We start from the raw sequence: 10,341 nt of genomic DNA on the forward strand, positions 1-10,341 counted from the left end.
TTTAAAAACATTAACCTGAACATTCTTTAACTGAAAATGCAGCATCTGAAACCCGACAGATGACAAGAAAACACACTAGATCAGGCGACTCTGATGATATGAAGAAAATGATTAAAAACTTTTAATAACCTGGAACGCCTATAACGATGGTATTACAAAAGCTCCCCAACTTCGTGTAGGTGAGCTAAATATGTGACGTTATAGTTATACGCGGGCGACGAAATAATTATGGAAATAACGATAGGATACGATTATGTTTTCTTATGTTAATATTTTCGAGAGTTCTCTTTGGTTTAGAAAATATATGCTACTTTTGGCTTTGTATATTTACACGGCGTCAGATCAAGTAACCAGGAGCTTCTAATTTTAGATATGCAAATTTTAGACAATTTTCAATTTTTGGATATGAAGTGCACACTCGACACTCATCATATTTTAAGATATTAGTGTGCAGAGTATAAATTATCTAATTACTGAAGAAAACTAGGTGAGTGTCCCTCATGCACTTCATATTCTAACCATCGATTTATAAATGCCACCCTCTTATATTTTCCCATTACCCTAATGTTAAATCATTTGAGGGTACATCTAAGAATGTGCCAACTACGGTGTGAATTCATCTCATATAAACTCTTGGAATATAAATAACAAAAATTAACATATATATCTTGAATTCTAAACCAATTTTGAAAAAATAAAACGAAATTTATTTTTATGAAAATAAGTGGGCCGATAAGCGGCCTAATCGAAACTCCCCCTTTGTCTTGATAATGTCAAATTGTACATCTTGTAAGTTAAAAATTTGCTATTTTGTGAAATTTTAATACTGTGTGTATGTATTTGTGGCATTACGCCTTTATTAGACGAGGAGCAGGGGGTACGCACTACGTTCCTTGCATACGAACACTTGTTTGTAACTGTCTATAGTTTATTTTTATCATTATCCTAAAACTGGAACTCCCCGTCTTAAATATAGAATTTATTTTTAACTACACTTCATCTGTTCATACACAACGTTAACAACGTATACGCTTACTTTCTATATAAATTAGACGAAAAATAACTTTCTATTTGTTTTCTGGTTATTCTACTTTTCTTTTTGGCTCTTTCATAAAAAGAAGTAACATGTTTTTTCTGAGTTCATTGCTTGCTTAAGGAGGGATTCTTGTCTGGTTTCTGACTAGATGAAATATTTCAAGTATATTTGCTTGTATGTCTTATAAACTTAGCTGTAATGTATTTAAAAGATCATATTTTTCTTTACTCATCATAATTGTACAATTCTAAATAGAAATGGTAAACTGAGTTTGAAATCCATAAGGGACTATATTTTTGGCGCAACTGCGGCGTATGTAAATATCTCCTTTTCTGCCTTTCAAAATCACTTACAGAACATTACATGTGGTTATTTTTTTTAAACAATCAAAGACTTGAAGAAATTTTGATATGTAACTAAAATTATAAATAATGCCCAAAAGCTTTAAAACATAGCAAATAAAAATGATTTTCTAAACAAACTACAATCTTGTTAGCTTTTGAAAGCCTCCAACCTTAAAACAGATTTGAGCAAAAAATCAGTAAGAAGTGTTTTTTCTCTCTTACTAAACGGTCAAAGCTTTTTGTTTTTGTATCATTTTGTATATTTATATGACTACTTTACCATATGTAAAAATAAGAAATATTTAAATATATGAAGTATATAAAATTAACTAATATATCCTAAAAAATTAAGAAAAACATAGGAAATCCGGATTAGCCAATATCTATTTAAGTTAAATAATGTCAATTAATTTGGTAGAATCATCTGATAGACCCGATATGGTAACATCTTTTTGTGCAAAAAGAAAAAAAATTTATCTTTTAAAATAGAAGTAGGCATCACATGATTAGCAACAGTAATTTTTTACTCTAAATGTCAAGGAAAAAGATAATGACATTGACCTGACCTTGTTTCTAAAATAAAACGGTCAAATTTAATCTAATTGATACCATCACTTAGTGATATTGTCTTCTTGAAGCTATGAAAATTTCATTAATTTTTAAATACAAGAAATATGAGTAGAATAAGAGAAGAATCCCTCCTTAAGATTCGAATGGAAGACATCATTTAGGTTGACATAAGCAATGTAAGTATATCTACTTATGAAAATTCTTTTATTCTATCCCTGTTAATTTTTGTATTCAAGGAAAATTGCCGAACAATTTTATTTGTAATGATGTAAAATAAATTAAAATATTTTGTCATAAAAATGTTTTGATTGTTAATTGTAAATTTAATTTTTGAATAACGTTCAGCATACATTTACTAATATTTCTCGAATTTACTGTTAGATATTAGTATTATTTAAATGAACCTGAATTTACATTTAAAAGTTATAGATGAGAATGTAGCTCAAAACCCTTTAATTGCTAGAAACATATTCTTCTGGCATATTTTGATTAAAATTAATATTGTATTATCTATTTTTCTTATTAAACTGGATATAAGGTTTATTGGCATCCTATTTCTAGTAAATTTGTATTTTTTCAAACAGTAAGCAATTGTATGTTATAGTGACATTGTGCACATGACATTTAAGATAATAATAATACATATATATACAAGCGTATTTTGCATATAAAATGTGTGGAAATCTATGGCATTCAAAACACCATAACACGGACAGGGGGTCAAAGGATTAAATTATGCGTTTTATTTTGACGTCACAAACGTCGAACGCCGTGGAAGTGTAACGTCATAAGCGAAAATCAAAAATCACGCTGACATTGAACAGACGCTGTTGAATTGGCTCTTCCATCAACTTAATTACTTGAAGGATAATAAAGGGATTTTTAAATATAAATCACATTTGCAGTCAATGCAAGGAGTTTAAAAATGTAAAGATAAGCATTGAATGATTATTTTTGAAAGATATAGTCTCATAACTGCAACGGTGTGTGCAAACAAATTTTCATAACGTGCTAACGCGCGTTACTCAATTTGTTTGTACACACCGTTGCAGTTATGAGACTTTATTATACCTCTGTGAATTTTTTCTATATAAAAATATGACGAATAAACATGCTATTTTCTCCAAACAGCCCCTACCGTGGAATAGTTTTTGTGCTATTTGCCCATGGTGAAATAGTCATTAAACTATTCACCGGCAGCATTCTGTTTCCCTCGCTTTTTATCTCGGAACTCTTCTGGTTTTATCCAGATTGTGACGTAACACAAGTAAAGACTGCTTCGGTATAATAAAACACCTATTTACTGACTATTCGGACAATGGCAAGTTTATCGTCCCCCTCAACAGCAACTATTTCCCTCGGCTGCGCCTCGGGAAATAGTTGCTGTCTTGGGGAACGATAAACTTGCTATTGTCCTCATAGCCAGTAAATAGGTGTATAATATCTTTCAAAAATATAATGATTCATTGCTTATATATATATATATATATATATATATATATATATATATATATATATATATATATGATGGATCTAGCGGTGAAGACCAGTAAAGTTGCTTGCACTTTTTCTTTTAACAATGTTTAACATTAAAAAAATGAGTGGGTGTACATAAACCGGTATGACAAAGCAAAAGTTATACGCCAGTATGAATGTACTATTGTATTAGTATTTGTTTTTGTTATCACTTTTACTTACCGTATTCGATGATGGGCCACATCGATAGAAATATGATTTAGCGCGATAGCAGCAAATTACTTGAGTTGTTTGCATATTCATGCTCCAAGGATCGTAATCAATCTGATCAAAGTCTGGGCATGAAAATAATTACTCAGCAGTCGAACGTGTTCCTTAAGTAGTTAAAATATCATGTTAAAGGTTAAAAAAAAAATAACTTTTAAGACTTACAAGATCGACATTAAATTCTGAAAATGTGTATGTAAGTAGAACTGTGACAATTTTTGAAAAAGGGCATACTTATTCACCAGAGTTCTATTAACTAACTTAGCTTAGCGCTTTTCAGTACTGTAAGTACTTTGATTTTATATATATATATATATATATATATATATATATATATATATATATATGGTTGTGCCATTTAGGAGACCGCTCATATTTATATATTGGCATTAAGTAGCCTCGTAGAATAAGTAGACCAAAACCGGTCGTCTTAACATTTTGACCCTCTCTGAACAGAAAATTAATGACTTTTTAATATTAAATTGACAATAGTTAATTTTAGTTTAGTATATTTTTGTCCCTTAAATACCAAAAATATGCCAAAAATTTATGATTATAGAAATTTTTAAATTTAAATTTCAAGCAACGTATATATTGGTATTATTATATATCGTCATTATGTAGACCAGCTAAAACTTGCAAAATTAAGTAAGATCTGCTATATATGTCTTATTTCTCCTAGTATTTAGTTCTAGATATTGTTCTCCCACTAATTTTGGGTATGTACAATTTGCTAAATAGAATAAAACTTTTTACGAGAAAATGAGCTTTAGAGTTTCGTGTTCATCAACTTCAAGGTTTTCGTGCGCAATGCCTTCCGAAAATTTTCGGAAATCCTCGGTATCCTTTACGACCTTCGGAGAAATAGGAGTCAGACAAAATTTTGGTAAGTAATAACAAATTATGATTTTTTAAAAATACTTATTCATGATACATTGACTATATATTATGCACCCAATATCTTGCGGTTAACATCTGGTATTTATTCATTGATAAAGACTTGCGTATACGTATTAGCATGGAGGAAATTCGAAATGCAGTTTACCAACAGCGTGGTTTCAACAGATCGTTTGTTTGTTTTGAACATATTTTATTGACATAAGCAAATGGATCGGAAACAAGTTCTTACAACTTACTGGTTCCTAACAATTGATTACTTGAACAAAATAATTGTAATCTGTGCTTATTCATAAATATATACTTAATATTAGGCTGGTGGTATCGTTCTTGCGGAGATAAATTAAATATTCGATAATTTACCTGAAATACTAACTCTAATTTCCTATTATACGTGGGGTAGGTTGGGTTGGAAATGGGAGAAAGGTGTTTCTAGGTTCAAACTTTTTTCACAGCCTAATCCAACCAGCCTTTCCTGAACAATTTTAATAGTACTTAAAAGATTAATTGGGGGAGGGGAGGAGCCCCCCACCCCACCCCCTCCAACCACGATACCACATCTCTGATGTTTATGGCAGCGGATACATGCATGCATATATGTACGTACAAATTTATGTATCTGACAGCATCCCTCTTAGATTTCTTGTACATAAAACATAAAGTTGATTTGGACAAGCCCAATATAGCAACAATTTTGAAATATCTTTAAAAATAAAGAGGAATTAAGGGCTACAAACTGCTAAAAAATTCAAAGGGACCAGATTAATATTTTTAATCGGGTTAGAAGTGGGGTTTGGGTGCAGGATGTGTGGAAATATTTTGTGGTGTATATTCCATATATGTAAAAAGGCTGTAGGCTACACATAATTTTTTTTAAGGATAGAAATTTGGTTGAAAAGGGGGGGGGGGGGGGGGGGGGTTGATGATAAATGTTATCTATTAATTTCATTTTGTTGCAAATGCCACAAAAAAAAAAAAGAAGCATTTTTGACAATGCGCATTTTTGTACCCATACTTAGAGTCTAACTTTCTGTTTAATGACAAAAGTAATCCTATAACTGGAAATAAAAATTAAGCCAAAATTCAAGTGTTATATGAGGTCTGCATCAGCCTCCTTGCTTACCCATTATTTGCGCCTCAAGTTAAATCTGTGACATCACACTAGCCGACACATTACATGTAGTAGAAAGTAATAATATTATTATACGCCAATGATATTCTAATCAATCTATTACACTGTACCTTTTGGCATGAATGGAGGATTAATTAACAGGTTATATCAGAGATGAGCATATCAGTTAATAGTTATATGTATTACACTTTCCATGATTGAGTAACAAAAGATATACTGTATAATTCTTGCAATATTTTTTCTATAATAGTAGACTCAGTTAACATCACCACCGTTAAAGAGTTTCGATCTACAGCACTGCTGATTTAATTTCCCAGATTTTATTAGAGATCTACAAGTACCTTTACAGGTCACTTAATTAGTACATGTACATGTATCTCAAATTTAATTGGGCAAATGAGAATTTTGTCTTCAACAACTTAAATGACTCAAAAATGTATTGCATGTTCAACATGATCAAGGCAAATTATTTCCTTTATCATGAATTTATTCTAATTTTATGGGAGAATATATTTATAATTATGAAAGTACTAGTAAATCAGTCTACACATAAGTAAAAATTACCTCAACTATTTGAATTACTTTGCAGAGTTTATTGCATTGCCTTTATTACTTAACAAACTTTATTTCATGGCCGTAGGAACGGGGGCGGGGGGGGGGGGGGTTGGTGCCCCCAATAATTTTGCCGAAATATAGAATACTAAAGAAAACATAGCTACTATATGCTTGTGCCTCCTCAATAAAAACGCCTGATGACCTTTTTTTTTCTTTTTTTTTAAAGCTTGTCAAGGAATTTTTGGTTGTTAGTGCCCCCCAAAGAAAATGCATGGCTGTCCCCCCTCCCCCAAACTGAAATTGCTTCTTACCAGCTGATATAACAAGCAATATATTTTTTTTATTTTAATAAAATTGTTATGCAGAGTCTACATGTATTACTTGTATATCTACATATGTAGATTAGAAACTTTTGGTCGGGTTCAGTTTAATTTTGATCGGGTTAGTTAATACATTGTTGAGTCTTTTGATCAGCATGGACATGGTTTGATGGTATGATAATATTTTTACAGTTTCAATTTCTAAACTTTCCAGGAAAAAGGCAGGAAAACGTCAGACATTTCGGACTACTGCCTAGGGTGCATCTTCGCTAGCCAAGGGTTTCTGATACGCTACTCTCCTCATAAGTTTATAAGGAGAGTAGCGTATCAGAAACCCTTGGCTAGTGAAGATGCCTAGGGTGAGATTTATGACAGTCTGAGACATATAAAACCAAGTCTCTGAATAAATTTGATTTTGTTGACTTGTTTGCATTTATGCATTTATTTTTATTATAGTGTGTTCGGTACCACATAACATGCGAGAATACCTTCTCCAGTATGTTGGAGAGAAGATTAGCAAGAAAAAGGCGGGTGAGAAAATGAGAAGTTGACAGAAAAAGATGTTTTTCATTATCGAAAGGGACATGTACAACATCCATAATGGTAAGAAAAGAGAATTATTTATAGTCATATTTTTTTGTTTCTATGACGTTTCTTTCGATAACTTTTCACTCATATTGAAAAGCCAGCACTTGAGAACCAATACTCTGTACTCAGGACCCTTGAACAGTGAGTAATTTTGTTCATGCCAGCACCTACTACAACATGGGACCTCAGTTTCATTTGAACATCGGTCTCCACATCCTGCAGTGGGATTCGAACCCGTGATGTTAGGATCAACTCCTTTATCTGTGACTCTAAAGCAAACACTTAAACCACTGCTAGTCATATATGTATTCCTTATGATGTGAGCTAGCATTATGAAAATTACATGTGCTGTAGATCATAGGTTGCTACATAGTTCTTTGTATGTTGCGCTAAAAAATATGGTGTTCATCAATGATTCATTTTGGTGTGCGTCCTGCGTAAATTGTGTGCAAATTTTGCTCAGGACGCATTATTTTAATAAATGTGCATCCCAATGGACGCAATAAATTTATAGAAGAACGTGTATTATTTGGTATAATCCGATTCTAAACTTGACTGATTGCATCATATCCATGTGCAAAGCGATATGCATGAACAATTTTAACAGGTATATATAAGGTTGCCAACAACAGGTCAGATTTCACAATTGCAGCCAATTAACCAGCAATTATCAGAAAATATTTGAAAGTTAGATAGCATAGTTCGATTATCACTGATTATGTCTATACTGTGGAACATTTCTGAAGCGAATACTATACCTATGTAAAAGCTATATATGTAACCTGTATCATTTTTTTTTCCTTACAAGCTAAGAAGTTTAAAATTTAATCATTTTTATTTCTGACTGTTTTTTCATTTCTTCTTAAAATTTCTTTGCTTCATTCTGCTTCTGTGCATTTTATGACTGATACATTACAATGTGTGAGATCGTATGTACGATCTAAAAATAGAACCAAAGTGCACAGTTGACAATATATTATATTTATGACACAAAATCATGTAGTCTTACTTGGACAATTGATAGTAAAATTATAAAACTACTCACAGCAACAATAAAGCATTTGTTCTTTCATGCAATAACTTTTTATATTTCACCAGAATTTCCTCTGTAATATCTAATGTATGTTATAGTCCGACATTGTTATGGTCCGTCTTATCTGTCATCGAATATATGACCCTTGGATTTGGATGCACTGATTTTGTCATGGGACTCATTGTTGTCATTAAGGGGGGTCCTTTGGACCCATGATAACCATTTTCAAAATTAATCACTGGTTCATAGGTCTGGGATTAAAAGTTTTTGAGGGCATACTATCTTAATATCACCCACCCATTATCGTCTGATCAGCATGATCAGTACTATTAAGCAGGAAAACAAATATTTGAAGAGACATACTGTAAAAATAATTTTGTAAGATCTTGGAAAACATGTAATTTTGGAAGTAGATTGACATATAAGTATATAATTTTTTTTTTGTGGATAACAGTTGATTAGGGTAGGTGGTCACTGGTGTGATTTTGATCCATTATCTGATTATTTTTCATACTTAAGTTTTGTTCGAGTATATGTCAGTGTTTGTTATGCTACAACGTATTCTGGGTAATTTTCTCTATGGAATACCTTTTTACAAGATTTCTTCTTTTTTTAGAATTATTTACTGAATTTGTGAAATACATGTTTTCGACTTACAAGATACATGTGTTGGGTTATTGCTAGTTAGAACAATCTAACTGTGTCTCGGAACAATCCCTCGATCACCACAGTTTATATGTCCCATATACTAACAATGTAGCATATTGGAAAGGATCCGCTCAGAAATGAATTTGAAGAATACAAAAAAATTGCACTGAAAATAACTATCAAATTAATCAAAACAAACCTTTTTGAGATTTTATATGCCTTTTAACCTAAAAAATAATCCATATAAATAAGAAAATTCAACTCATTTTCTCAACCTTTTTCCTCACTTCAGATTTACACGCCATGTTGAATTTGGAACTCTCTGGATTGTTCATAGAAAATGCAGTCAATTCGAGTTATCGAATTTGCTTATTTTGCTACATTGCCAATACACGGAACGAATTCTATCGTTAAACCAGGTCCGTAGGACAATATCATTTTAATGATTAGAACGTTCTATAAAGGTTATTGAGATCACAGCAACAATATATAAACAAAATTAAAATTGAAATTATAATTCGCATCATCTCTTTTAAAAAAAAGAAAATTCATATTATTTTGTAAAACCAAAAAATATTGGTTTAAATATACTGACAATAAAAAAAAGAGACAATAATTCTCAAATTATGAATAACTTTAAAACATTGAGTGCACCTACAAGCACAGATCCTATGATTTGTAATATAATGCACACACAGGCATGTAAACTGAAGTAAATCAAACATATAGATTTTCACTGATTAGCTAATATACATGTAGAACTAGTTTGAAACTAAATACTCGTACAAATACAAAAGAAAAAAAATAATTATTTTCCAAGCAAATAAAATGAAGAAATTAAAAGTTTTTGATTTTATTTTGATTTAAAAATTATCAAAGAATATTTAAGTCGAACTTCATGAAAAAGAAAAGCTGAAATCAAAATATTTGTATCAATTTAAATGCCATGCTTGATAAATTTTGGAAATACTGACAGATACACCCTTGCATAACACATATACATGACTAAAATTGTAAATTTTTAGAGACTTTGGATATGCATGGTGTCAAACTTTGTCTCAATTTTATATAAAATGAAAAAATTATAACCGATTAAAAATATTGTGATCTGTATTGTAGCATAAACATTGTGATACCTAATATAGTATATTTATTTAGATATAGAATAGTAGACAAAAATGTATTATCCCAGCCCTTTATATTTGCAGTGCAGTATAAAACAGTTCAATTATATAATAATGAAGTCAAGAGAATATGAACATGATATATGTAAATTAATAGATTTTGTTTTCATTTTTGCAGGTGTGTCTGATGGAATTTGTCATTTCATTAATAAATAATGCTGATAAAGATGCAAACTTAGCAATTGTGCCTAAAAAGTGACAGCTTTGACAAGGAAATATATCCATATATAACAGTTACTGGTACTGTCTGAATGCAGTGAAAGGATCCAGATGAACAGATGAAGAGATTAT

General features: G+C 31.1%; 1 long non-coding RNA gene across 1 annotated transcript; it reads left to right on the forward strand.

Annotated features, from left to right (window-relative positions):
• Positions 1 to 6,743: 6,743 nt before the first annotated feature.
• On the forward strand, positions 6,744 to 10,332 carry LOC133183536 (uncharacterized). Its single transcript, XR_009720667.1, has 3 exons — positions 6,744 to 6,769; positions 7,054 to 7,200; positions 10,169 to 10,332. It is a non-coding gene; the product is annotated as an uncharacterized LOC133183536 (long non-coding RNA).
• The last annotated feature ends 9 nt before the right edge of the window (positions 10,333 to 10,341 follow it).

Source organism: Saccostrea echinata, unplaced genomic scaffold (assembly GCF_033153115.1).
Source record: "Saccostrea echinata isolate AGI-Se365-2 ecotype Australia unplaced genomic scaffold, CSIRO_AGI_Sech_v1 ptg000009l, whole genome shotgun sequence".
NCBI lineage: Eukaryota > Metazoa > Mollusca > Bivalvia > Ostreida > Ostreidae > Saccostrea > Saccostrea echinata.